The sequence below is a fragment of the Spea bombifrons genome, chromosome 2 (genome assembly GCF_027358695.1).
Source record: "Spea bombifrons isolate aSpeBom1 chromosome 2, aSpeBom1.2.pri, whole genome shotgun sequence".
NCBI lineage: Eukaryota > Metazoa > Chordata > Amphibia > Anura > Pelobatidae > Spea > Spea bombifrons.
The window spans coordinates 67,810,878-67,825,561 of NC_071088.1; positions in this window are offsets into that span (position 1 = coordinate 67,810,878).

Sequence of the window (14,684 nt, forward strand, 5' to 3'; positions counted from 1 at the left end):
GGTGTGATACACCAAACCCCTCCTTACTGCAGTCATGTCATTTAATATGGATGCGGGTTAATATTATATAATTTGTTAACTACGACTCCTAAACGTTATTATTTATTACTGAAGAGGCCCAATTGCGTGTAATCACACACTGGTTTAACTACAACATAGATAATTGCATGCTACATCTCGCTTTGCAGCTAAATTTTCATCTGCTTGCGCTTGGTATTAGTCCAAATAGCTTTAAGTTATATCATTAACTGCATGGCAGTGTGACATCATTAGTAATTTAGCATGCTGCTGTTAAGCAAATTGGTTATTGTCCATTAAAAGTCACAATGAAACCTGTTGGTGGAAATTCAGTATTATCTGTTTTTATAGCCACAGCTCTATAATCCAAACCCATTAAAATCTGAAGCAAATTCCAGGTTCCTATACTACATAGTTCCTTTCAAACAATGGTCAAGTAACTGGTGGACAAAGGCAGCTTCTTAATTACCACTCGTATTAAGCAGAGCAGACGTATAATTACTTTCGGGCACTCAAGGACAAAACCAAAGTCATACACATTACTACGCAGCATAATAGTTTCTGCTCCAGATATTAATAGAATTTCCATTTCACCGTGATACGCCTTGCCCCGACTTACATACACATTACACTGAATGCTGATACTCTCTGCTCTAGATATGTATTACACTAAACCATCATACTCTCTACTGTGAATACACATTATACAGCACCGTCATAATGTCTGCTGCGGATATCAATTACACTGACTGTTGTACCCTCTGCTCTGAATACACGTTATGCTGCATCACACTGCATCATAATACTTTCTGCTCTGGATGTTAATAGGCAGTCCACTGCACTGTGATACTCCAGATATCAATTTGAATATGCAATATACTGCAGTGATACTCTCTGCTCTGGATACACATTACTCCACACAATAATACATACTGCCCTGGACATGCAATACACTGTACACTGCCCAGTGATACTGTTTACTTTGGATACCCATTACACTACTCAGTAATACTCTTTACTCTGGATACCCATTACACTGCCTAGTGATACACTTAAGTCTGGATACCCATTACGCTGCCCAGCAAAACCTGTTCTGGGATACGTAGACCTGCTCCTTAGAGTAGTAATGCCCTTAACGAGTAGTGTGTGTTCTGACACCTTTCTATCAGAACCAGCCTTAACTTTTTCAGCAATTTGAGCTACAGTAGCTCGTCTGTTAGATTTGACCACACAGGCCAGCCTTCGCCCCTCATGTGCATCAACGAGCCTTGGCCACCCATGACCCTGTTGACGGTATACTGCTTTTCCTTCCTTGGACCACATTTGATAGATACTGATCACTGGAGACCAGGAATACCCCACAAGAGCTGCAGTTTTGGAAATGCTCTGACCCAGTTGTCTAGCCATCACAACTTGGCCCTTTTCATCGCTCAGATCCATAAGCTAATTCTCTTCTCTTTCGTTTAGTGTACCCACACAAGTTATGTATTGTTTTTTTCAGAACACAAAGGATTTGTTCAGATATAATTTTTTATCATATCATAAAAAGCACCTTTTCTCAATTTAATTTGAAAATTCTTTTACTCATCTACAAAAGCTAATAAAAAAAACCTAATAAATAGATTCTACTATTTGTACTGAGTTTAGAAATACCCAGTGTTTTTATGTTTTTTTGCAAGTTATAGATCATTAAGTAAAAGTAGCGTTTTTCTAGTTAAAAATCTTTTTTTTCAAATCTGGTAATCATGTCCCTGTGTCCTATTTGATACACACATATCCTATATATATATATATAGGACAGTGCACTTATACCACACCAAAGAAAATAGAACATAAATATATACAGAAACCACTCATCTTGAGAATTCCAAATTTGTACAGGGCATAGAGATAACTTGAAATATAAAAATTGCAAATGAAATAAAATATAGCGTAGTATGTCAAGACATAAAAATAGGAGTATAAAAACTCTGGAGCTTTAAAAATGAGAGTATCCATGGGACTAGTAGATTTATCCTAGGTCACATCTTCTCCCAATAGTATCTCAGGGAGAATCAGAAGACTGAATAGACAGAATAGCATAAATTAGACATGGTTGTATGTGTTTGGTGTGGAAGAACATGTTGAACTACATGCATGTTTGCCTGCCCTACAGGTGGGTAGCAAATAAGGTCCTCACAATAAGGTGCATTCCCAGAGAACGAATTAGATGCAAAATGTCAAACATTTATTGGGGGAAAACATTAGGTATTTATACACAAAAGACAAAGCGATCATGTGTAAATAGACAAGACTAAAATTGGTTCAGTTATCATTATCTACAGCCAATGGGGCATTGAAGGTGAGAGGCAATCGTCCCTTCAAAGTGGCCCACAAACTGAAATCTAGACAGCTGGACACAACTGGGAAGGTGCCAATTGTTCTGAGAAGAAATGCAAGTGGTCACGTATGCACCAACGGGCTCACCGCAGTGTATGTAATGGTTACTAGATGTATGTAATGGGTACGAGAGCATAACTATAACTAACTATACAAATACATGGTAACATATATAAAAGCGCATTAATAACATGAACAAAAATAGCAAAAACAGAACAACTGGGATATACAACAATAATTAACCATTAACAGGCTTGTGTCCTGTTACAGTAGCCAGATAGAAAAGTGTAGCAACCAGTGTTATGAAGCACTGAATGTTTCATCTAAATTTCATCTTTATCAAGATTAACACATTGTATGAAGAGCTATTGTCGTTCACTGGGTCTAATTCTCAACACAATGGGTATTGTGTTGCAGATCTTAGTTCAGAGACCTTTTCTGTCCTGTTTTTTTTAATGATCTGCCCAACAAAAATAGAATTTCAAACTGTTGCAACAATAACATTCTCATTACATATTACATGGAGCTGTACTGTGTACTGTGTTACAAATACTAATGCAAATCACAGTACATGCTTTAATACACAGTAATAATCTTCATCTGGATCTCTATTCACTAACATATAGGACACGGAGCTACATATTATTCAGTCTCCATTAAATATTGGGAAAATTCATAAATACTTTGCAAGTAAACTGCTTGTGGAAACAGAAGCATTGTAGAGCCATGCTTATGGTCTATATTCTAGTGTCCAACAACATCAAATACTATATATTAATTTCCTTTATCGCGTATCGCATTAATCTTAAACTCTATTTTGACTTCTAGTCAGACAAAATCCCCTCATCCATAATAGCAGGTGATAAGGCAGGCTCAAGAGTCATGGTTGGTTCTAGAAAGTTGGATACAATTTAGTGGGAAACCGTTTTTTACATGTTAACACTGCTCCATCTGCTGGCCACAGATAATACTTTTCATTTTCTATCTTACCAAAAAATCCTCCCATACAGAAATATTATGGCAGCATGACAACAAAACTGAAAAAGCACAATGGTATGACTTGATACCAAATAGGGATTCAACGGCTGAATAACTAGAACATTCTAAAGTTACTTATATAGGAATGTGCATTCCCAAAGTGGTAGTCTATAACTACCATAACGTGTCAGGTAAGCAGGCAGGTAACCAGGACATTGAGAGCTGGTTCAAGAAAAGGCCTATCATCTTTGCAACAACACACCATATGGCCATACAACAAGACACAAGAACATAATTTATAGTGGCCTCAATATGCAATGCAGTCACTTTTATTGTCATGGTGCAATCTAATGACACACCGGTATCCTGATTCAACTTTTGTCACCAAGTGTCCTCTATTTAAGCTCAGCTAAAGATAACATCTTTGTTTGATTGTTTAATGCATCTTGATAGCCTAGCAATTGTGACTGGATTGCTTTCTCCTAAATTACTGCTCACCTAATCGATATTGCTTGTTTGCTGCTGCCCCGACCCGATTCTGCTATTTGTCCATCTGCTGCACGACACTTTGGTACTGCATTTATGGAATTTTTATGAGGAGTTACATCAGGGTTTGCTTGTGAGATCCATCTCAATGCTATAACGTGACAAGCTGGCTCATGCCATGACCAATAGCTTAGACAGTGACTATAACATGATGTCAAACATCCATTATATGCCTACTTCCGGCTGTGATTTAGCACCTGTACTACCCAATTCTGTGTTCTCTTTTTCCACATGCCACAAAGCACAGCCTGAATTTCATATATTAGGTTATATTCATGTAATCTACAATGTCATATCCAGTACGGCTCTGAGAGGCAGATGCACAGGGGATGGGAGATCTGTGTTTCAATTGGCACAGATCTCTTTTAGGTCTGTAGCGGCCATGCAGCTGCACATATATTCAGATGGCTGGCCATACACTGCCCTTACAGATGCCTGCCCATATACACACGTATACACTTCTCTTACACACGTCTGCCTATACACACACACATATACATTGCCCTTACACACACATATACACTGCCCTTGCAGATGCTAGCCCATACACACATACATATATACTACCCTTACACACATATACTGTTTTGTGAAAAAGAAAGTATACCCTCTTTGAATTCTATGGTTTTACATATCAGGATATAATAACAATCATCTATTCCTTAACAGGTCTAAAAATAAGGTAAATAGAACCTCAGATGAACAACAAATGACATGTTATACTGTGTCATGTTTTATTCAACAAAAATAAAGCCAAAATGGAGAAGCCATGTATGAAAAACTAAATAAATCATTACCGCTTCCATAGGAATTAAGATGCTAAGTAGCAGACAGGTGCTGTTAATCAAATGCCCCTGATTAATCGATCATCAGCAAGTGTGACCACCTCTATAAAAAGCTAAAGTTTAATCAGTTTGCTGGTGTGGAGCATTCAGCATTCATCAACACAATGCCAGGGAGGAAAGACATCAGCAATGATCTTAGAGAAGCAATTGTTGGTGCCCATAAATTTGGGGAGGGTAATAAGGCCTTTTCCACAAAATGTATCCCCTTGACAACAATTGACACATCACGACTTTAAGTGAGTCGTGATCTACAAACATTTTTTTTCACCCAAACAGTTTTGCTGTAATGCCTCGATGTCGAGACACTCAGCAATACTGATATCGGCAGCAGGGGCCCCGTGTGGCCCCTCCCCAGGCATCAATGTGCGCAATATATAATATGGCCACAAATGCCTGATATAAAAGGGTTTAGGAGGTGCTCAACAGTCGACCTTCTAAGCTTAAAGAGTGTCTCTGAAATGCCTCTACAGAGAGGCATTCAGCGACACCGAAAAGTGAGAGACATCACAAGCGCCACTGTGAGAGATTTTGCCTCTTGCAAGATGATGGCACCCTTTTAAGAAAATAAACAAGTTTCCAAGAGGGTCTCTGGGAAGAGCAGCCTGATATTCTCTGACCACCAACGGGACATCAGTGTTTCCTCTGCGACCAAATTGGACACGTCCGTAAACGTTGCCCACAGAAACGAAATATCTAACCCGCAGTGCCCCAGCTTCAATGCGGGCTTCGACTCACTGCCTTCACTGTAAGTAGGACCCTGGAGCATCTGAAAGAAGGTCCGAAGGTATCATAAAAAAAACAGGACTGTTCCTTTAATGAAAAAGCATAAATCCATTGAGGGGGTTATAGTTATGTCCCTGTATGTTTAGTCATATATTCTAGTATTCTAGTTTTAGTCAGCTATATTACTCCCACATAGCATCCAATATGGTCTCTTGAATTCTACTGAATCTTAATTATTTGTTGTTGCATACACATTCATGTCTCATATTGGGAAATGGGTCTAATTAGACATGAATAATTTTATCTACTTTATTAATTTTATTTTTGAAAGTACTGTATGTTGCTTTATGCACCCAAGATAAACATCAGCAGTGAAGATCGACAGGAATGGTAATGGTTAGCACAGCCAGGACCAAGCACTGAAAAGGAACTAGAATACCATGGACAGGGGAGAAGCTGGATAGTTCTCAGAACAAGGAACCTGGCAAGATAGCCCTCGGGTAAGGCCCTTGGCAGGATAGCCCCCAGACAAGGCGCTTGGCAGGATTTTTAAGGGACACCTTGCCCTTATCCCTTGGATCACATAGGGTGGCCGATGGGTACTGACAGGTCTGACAGATCCATTGGCTCATTTGTGTCAAAATCAGCATTTCAACCTCCACATGTAATCTGTCGCCCAGAAAGACCTTATTTTGCTCCAGGAAGTCATGCATTTTTTGTTTACAGTAGGTAAGTAGGGGGATGAGCTGGCCTAAAGTGGCAGCACTTGGACACATGTCTGAATTTCTTCAGAATCGCCACCTGCTGCCCTATTAATGCACACTCCCCTCTGCCCAATGGGCTGGACACCCCAATGTTCTGCTCAGATGACATAGAGTGAAGAGCCCCCTGCTGCTCTAGTGTCGGCTCCAACATGTCCAGGGTGGAGTTCCAGCGGGTGAATATGTCCTGATGTAGACGGTGGTGGAGTAGACATGCCTTTATGTGCTCCTCCCTCAGCTGCTGGTTTGCCTTCATGCTGTGGTGAAAGTGCCCAGCAATCTCAAGGTAATTTTCAATCCGTTTCGAGAGCCTACAGTTCCCATCATTTGCCATAGCTGCCCTTACCACCAGGTATAGTATATGTGATGTGCAAACCCCAACTTATTTTACTTTTTTTGTTGCCCTGTCAGTCATCACCACTCCTATTTCTACTGCTGTGTCTGCCTGTGGTCCAATTCACTTCACCAGCATTTTCCTAAGAGCGGCCAAAATATCAGTTTATGTGTGCTGCTTATCCATAATGTCAGCATGGAGTAGAAAAGACCAATGACTCTGTGGCTCTTCTGGCCCAGTTCTCCCTCTCTTGTCAGCCCAACAGTGATACTGTTCTCCATATATCTGGTCATTAGTATGCTGTCAGTGAAAGGAATGCTGTGCATTAGCGGTGCTCCATATGTAAGAGGTGAAGTGGATGGTTTGTCCAGCTGCCATGGACAGCTTGCCCTTCAACAATGAGACACAAGACTAGTAAAATGAGGTCATTACAGTCCCAATGAAGGTGGTGCGACCGGGGAGACGGTAGTGGGGAGTTAGGACCTCTAGCAGCTGTCTAAAGGGTTCCCCCTCACTCATGGAGAATGAGGAATCTCCGACAGCGAGAAGCTGACCAAGCAGTCATGTCAGTCTATTTGACTGCTGCTTTGACTGCTGCTTTTCCTTAAATGGAAACCCCCAAAGTGTTCTATGGTAGAGTGAACAGTGAATGCTTCCCCCGTCACTGGGAGCCAGTCGCACTCTTAGTAAAGGCAGAGGCCTCACCATGCCCTTTTCTATGGCTGTTGACACCTCCCACACTCTCAAAATGATCCCACACGTTACTACTGCTTTTCCCAATAGATGAGGTAGCAGTGGTACTAGTGGGTTTTTTTCATGATAGTATAAGTGATGTTTGTGATAGATAGTGATGCCAGTGCATGTAGGGGAACATGTGGCATAGCTACGCTGCTGTTTCTGCAGAGTGGAATGAGCAACCCCTGTATTGGAGAAATTATTACAATTATGTGTCGCTTGACTCCTCCATTTGGGGCTCATAATCTAAATCCAGGCCATCGCCATCATCAACACTTCCTCAGTTTATTCTGGGCCAAAAATAGATCTGCTGCTATCATCTGACTGCGCCTGCCCATCTGAGGTGTGCTGGCAGTGCTCGCAGTAGTGGAAGCATCAACGGTGGTTGTGGTGGCACTGGTAGTGGTTTTATTCCATACTTCACAATAGAATAGCTTAGAAGCTCTCTTTGCCATGAATCCAACCAAGCCACATGACCCCTCCTTAGTAGTTACTAAAATTGCATCTTACTTTGGTAGGTGGGGAGGACAAGATTTCAGCACTACTAAAGCAGCGATGTTTGGAATTGCTGCTGCATGCAGCACATGGTAGCACAAGGCAGAATGCTTCTACCTACTTGGGACTGGTATACCACATGAATACGTTCTCGTACATGCCAGCCACCATCTTTGCCTCACCTACGAAAACTGGAATCACTGTTTCTCACAGACATTTCTTTTTTTTGTTATAAAAATGAAAATGTATAACCCTACTAAGGAACTCGGTTCAATGGCTAATATAGTCACCAATATTTATCAATGAATATAATTGTTTTGTGTTGTCCAAATACTACCAGATACTTACTTGACAATTCACCACATCCATTGCATCAATGCTCTGTCTAACCCACATAATTAACATAATTATTGTTATATTAACTGGTTGTTATGATGCAGATTATATCACCAAGTCCACAAAGTAACCTGCCATTGCACCCGCAGGAGTTGTCATTGCACACAAGCAGGACTTGCCATGGCACCCAAAGGACTTGCCATTGTGCTCCCACATGAGTTACCATTGCGCAATCCGATGAGTTTCCATGGCCCTTTAAGCACCAGTTCATGCTCAACAGGCTAATGTGCCATCAAGGGGAACGCCCAGGCCAAGAAAGACTCTTTTTTACAATACACCGTTTTAAAATTAATTGATTTTCCTAGGTCAGCTTTCTAGAAAGCCCTGGGCGAGAGTATGGAGCAGGAGGGGACAACAGGCAGCCCCCCCCCCATTTTTAATGCCTAGTCATGGTGGGCTGTCAGTCAGGAAATGATTGACAGCCTGAGCTAGTGGGTGATAGGCAGGGGTCATCTCTGTAAGCGTAAGGGGTGGAGGTCACTATATATATATGTGAAACCTGGGAAGGTTTTTCCTCCCGCCCCTTTTTTCTGGTACTTTTGGTTGGTTCTTGGGCTGGCTTAGAGCAAGGGTTACCCACCTTTAGGTGTGGTTTAACTCGTGGTGCGCAGGCCCTCGGCCTAAGTGCAGGACACTCCTTGGGCTTGTGCCTGAGTGAATCCAGTTGTGATAAAAAAGGCTGCCGTGCATGGGACTCCGGTGGTCCTTACAGTGTTATGGTTTTATGGTGTTTTTAACAATTAACACATTATAGTTATCAGGGCTTGCACGTGTTTACAAGTGGGTCAGGTGGTGAACCACGTGCATTGCCATATTGTTTCACGTCTTTTATGTGTTTTCAAATTTTGTATTTTGTATTATAATAAAGTTATTTATATCTGTGTCACGGTGTGGAAGGCGAAAAGCGGACTGCACCGTGGCCTAAATTATCCATAGTCGACTTTATAATAAAGCATTGTGAAATGACTATGGTGTTTTTGTGTCTTTATTTGGGGGGGACAGAGGAGGGCGCCACATTGGCGCTACCTCAGTCATGCTTTTTACACACTATATGCAGTATATACATGCACAATACCGATATTAACAAATGTTAAAACATTAAAATTACTTTCTGATAAGCCAGAAAGTAAACTTATCCTATTATATATAAATTTAAATAGAATTGACAATACATGAATAATATAAAATCAATGAGGGAGGCAGTATACTTGGTTAACAAAAATTAATCCGCTATGTCCTTTTTATCCCCAAAATGTTGTTTTATGGGGTAGTTTAACTTGGGAGGAGCCTGGTCCGGGTATCGAGGGTACATCAATCATAACACAATCACGTAGCAGCAATATCAGCTTATAGACACAGATGAACTACAACCATTGGGGGGTGGCACTTACACTAAAATACACACCCATACACAGCATTTGGACACCTATCATGCAACCAGTTTGTCAGCAATCCCTGCCAAAAGGGAGCCATAATGTTAATTGTTTTTGCTTTTTTTCTCCAAACTTCTCCATGGTTCTCAGGATTGTTTACACAGATTACATGTAACTGGGAACTGGAGAACATGTATTCATATGCATCTCTAGATTACAGAAATATCCGACGTGCATAGGTTTTTTTATGAGTTTTGAAAGTTATGGGGCACAAAATGGAACAACACCATTCCCTTTTCCAAAATGTAAATTTTAAAATTTTATATTCTAAAGCCTATGTCTCATTTGGGACTGTTTAGCAGCCCACAAGGTCATGCTGTGCCCCCCTGTATGCCCCCCAATCAAAAATCTGTACAGCACTGAGGCGGAGGAGAGAGAGGGGCACTGAGCGGTCGCTCATGAAAGAGATTTCAGCGGCCCCCTGTCTCCTCCACTCCCTGCCACCACCCGCCTCAGCCCTGCCCTGACCGCAGTGGTGAGAGCGTAAGGCTTCTGTCTTGGTGCCGGCACTTCACGCTGAGCGCGGGAATATGATGTCATATAGATAGTTAGAAAGGGGGGGTAGTAAGAATATTGAAATATAAGAGTGAGAATGGATGGATTAATATGTGGATGAATTGTGTGAATGAGTGAGAGAATGAATTAATCCATGTGTGGATGAATTGTGTGGATGAATTATGTGAATGAGTGAGAGAATGAATAAGTGTGGATGATTTGTGTGTATAAATGAGAGAATGAATTAATGAATGTGTGGGTGAATTGCTTGAATGATTTGTGATAATGCATTAATGGATATGTGAATCATGGATGTGATTTAGGGAAAGGCAAAGATGGGATAAGCAGGGTGTTTGAGCCTTGGGGACTAAGATGGCACAAACAGGGTGTTTATGGGACAAAGATGGCACAGGATGGGCTATTTGGGGACAAAGATGGCTCAAGATGGGCTGTTTGGGGACAAAGCTGGCTCACAGTGGGCTGTTTGGAGACAGACTCTGGACTGTAATCTGTTTTTGTGTAATCTGGGTGATGGTTCTATTTGGGCAATGTGGACGCCAGGTCTGGCCTTTAGGGTGTGCAACCTGTGAGCTATGTCTGTAATTTGGGGTTTTTATACATACATAAGTTTACATGTGATTTCCAGATGATTTATACCTGGTTTGTGTTATTCTGTTGATCTATATCTGCTATGGTATGTTTTCATACATAATTCATATATACCTCCAAATACAGGGTTTGTGTGTCTTATTCATTTGATTTATACCTGCAGTTCTGTTTCCATGTTGTGACAGGAACGACCTGTACCCCGACTGGGTACACCTGCCAGACGATGCTTCCTTCTCCCCATGGCCACCGGGAACACGAAACTTTAACCGTCAGGCAGGACTAGTGTTGAAGACTGCAAGACACATGATTTTTCGGGAACCTCACCAAATTTTATACTTTTTTATAGAAAATGATATGATACAATCAAAATAATGACATCAAAAGAACAATCTTCTTGTCCTGAAAACAACAATATATAACTTGTGTGGGTTTAGTAAATGGGAAAGAAGAAAATTGCAGCTAAACATGAGCACAACAGAAATGCTAACAGCCATTGTCACAAAGGGTACAAAAAAAATAACACCAGCCTTTGTCACGAAGGGATTAACGGGTTTAAAGAATGTCCCGGGGCAAAGATTCTGGGTTTGCAAACACCATACATTGCTAGTAATGTGCAAACCATGGGTAGGGTCCATGGGGTGGAGCATCTAGAGAGCTTGGTGGGCCAGTGTTCCAACAGCAACATTTACTGCTTATGTTAGACAGGTGTGGACTAATGGGAGCTCACCTGTGGCTGATCATTTATTGTGTAAATAGAGGGAATCATCCTAATGCAGCAGAGCGAAGGCATTATTAAGCCAGCTAAGAGAACTGATGGACTGAGGAGTGGTTTTCTCTAAAACACGTGTTGCTATTGGAATCTGACTTAGTAAGTGGGACAATGACCCAACTGTAGATAGCTGTTGCTGTGTCTAGCAAGTGCTCAAGTAAAAGCAAGTAGTTTGTTATGTTTACTTTGACCTATGGTGTTACTTTCACAGAATAAACATTGAAACTGAGTTGGACGTATGCTGGGCATCATTCACCCTAGAAGGCTGACTACTAAATCTTCTTAGGATTTCTTCTAAATATATATTTATTCATTATACCTGGAAAAGGGCATGGCTATATTTTCTCTTTTTTTGTTAATTTTGTTTTAAAACAAAGGGTGGTCACACCAAATATTGATTTGATTTCGTTTTCTCTTCTGTTCACTCACATTTTGTTAAATGATAAATAAACTATTAACATGTCTATTTTTTATAGCATGCTTACTTTACAGCATTTTTTTCACACCTACCAAAAACATTTGCACGGTACTGTGTGTGTGTGTGTGTGTGTATGTATGTATTTGAAACATTAATGAGAACAAAAACACAAATTTGCTTAGGATTTCTTCTAAATAAGTACTTTTTGGCCATTTCTTAAAGTTTTAAAAAAAACATTTTACACATTTTTTAACAACGAGGTTAACTGATTTTCGTAGGAAGACTAAGAAACGGGCAGCGATAATGAGAGGGAAAAAAATATCTTTTAAATAAAAAATAGATACATTTTATTAGTAAACATATTTTATATACTTGAACTTTGGATGGTTTTGAGCCAGAAATTGAGATACCTTGGCAAAACCACAACGAGTGGAACATGACACAATGCAACAGCATCTCTGAATATACCACAGATAAGAGAAAAAGGATAGATGTCAGATGTCACTGACATACTGCTGCCCTTACAGAATTTAACAGCAGAGAAGAACGGCAATGGGCCGTTTTTGTCCATTTGTCCATTTGTCCATTTTTCCAGAAGTAGGACTGTAGTCTTAATCAGATCTTGTCTTATGTCTATCCCATATATGTTTTAAAATTCACTGTATTAGCCTCAATCACATCTGATGGGAGGCTGTTCAATATATCGACCACCTTCTCGGTAAAGTAAAAGTTCCTTACATTACATTAAAACCACTGACTTTCTAGTTTTAGACTATGACCTCATGTTCTAAAAGACAGCACAGCAGTGACAACCCACAGGCCCCAGAGAGAAGAGCGGGAGCACAAAAGATAGGCTATATTCAGTTGATGATTATGACACTGGCCAAGCCCAGCTCTAGCTGCATCATCTTACATACAACTACAACGCTTGATGATGAGGCTAAAACTGGGCTTGTCAATGTTTAAGTTCAACTATTAATTAGAATTGATGACTGCATGTGGTCTCCAACATAGCTGACTGCATGTGGCTACATAATGAATACAGGCAGATGCACGATCTACTTTAGCATTGGATTATGTGGCTGCCTGTATGTATTATGTGGCCAAACACAGTCCTCTATGCACCCTTACATTGAATTGTTAGTGTGTGTGGCATCATACTTAATGCAGCTCTTTGACTCCAACAGGCAGCTGCACACTATGTGTTAAAGGATTGGATGGCCCTCGGATGAGTTTTGTGGATGCCCGCTGCTCTTCAAGTGCGCAGGGGATGGGAGGATGTGGTTTATCCTTAAAGGTTGTCCTTGGAATATTTAAGTAGTCACTCATTAGAAACTAGTTGAAACTCAGTTACCCTTTTCTCAAAAACCCACTACTTAAATGAAAATTTATTGGGTCATCTCCATTGCAATCTTATAAGGCTATTTCATGTTGAGTGTAAGAGACCCCGATAATTAATTTTTCACATGGTGGAGTTTTGCCGGTGTGAAGTCTAGAGCAGAATCCCGTGCATGTGTCTAGAATGTATGTGTCTTTGTCCCGTTTGATGTGTAGAAGAGTACCAACTTCTAATTTTGTAGGGGTTATTTATATATTCCCATTAATGAGGGTGAATCTACAACTAATCCTTCACCAAGGGGATATGTTAAAGAAGCAGAAATCCCTTTAAGCAAAGCTCCTCAATCCTAGTCGGGGTTCAAGACTGATAGTGTTACAAACTGAATGTTATGGGTTGGTAGGCGGTATTTAAAGATATCCACAAAGGTGTTTAATTATGTGGTTCTCCATCCAGTGACTTTGACTGAGAGAGAACAAGGCCCTGTTGCATTTTGGACAGAGCAAACTCATTTTTTTTTGACCATACAGGGTGGATGAAAGATTTGGTTAGGGATAGGAACGTTTTTAAAAAATAATGCAAAATAGAATGTTCATTTCAACCATGTGTATTATACCCAGCAATTAACACGTGTAAACTTGTAACTGTAGCATCTCTTTATGAAAGAATAAATAACAAGTTGTCTACATATGCAAAAAAAAAAAAGGCAATACAGACAGCTATGAACACAATTGATGTTGTCATAAAATCACATTCAAACTGGAAGAAATAGAAAGGGGATAGCTGCTGGTCTTATCTTATACTTTTTGATAGAATTTTGTTGTAGAAATGCTTAGTTGACGAGGCGTAGAGGGAGATTATGCTGTATATCGTATTGAGCTGATGTTCATGTGTTCCATCATGGCTGGCCCTGATGAGAGCCATCCAAACAGAAATAATTAATTAAGTACCCTCTAACTACACTTTTGATACTATTGGCAGTGGAAGTCGCAAGGTCTCATTTTCCTAAAATATGTTTAGCAGAATATTAGGGTGGATCAGAATGATTAAGTTTTGAGAACAGTTTTCTTTAGTCACAATTGTGTTTCTGTTGGTCTATTCAAGTGAGGTTTCAAGTGATGACAGGGAGGAGTGGTCCAATCGAATAGTTAGACCAATTAATTAATGTTGTAGAAGGTTTAGGTAAAATGGGGTGACTAGATGGGCCAAATGATTCTTATTTGACATAACATTTGATGTTTCAATGTAGTATTGATGTCACATGCGTCCCTGGGTTCCTGCTGCTTCGGTCCCACTGGGTATCCCGGGGTATGTTTGCATGCTACTCATTAAGGATTCAAAGGGCAAAGCCTGGCCTCTATTTTTAAACGGGGAACACACGTCCTGTTCTAATTGATTGGTATTCACTTCCTTT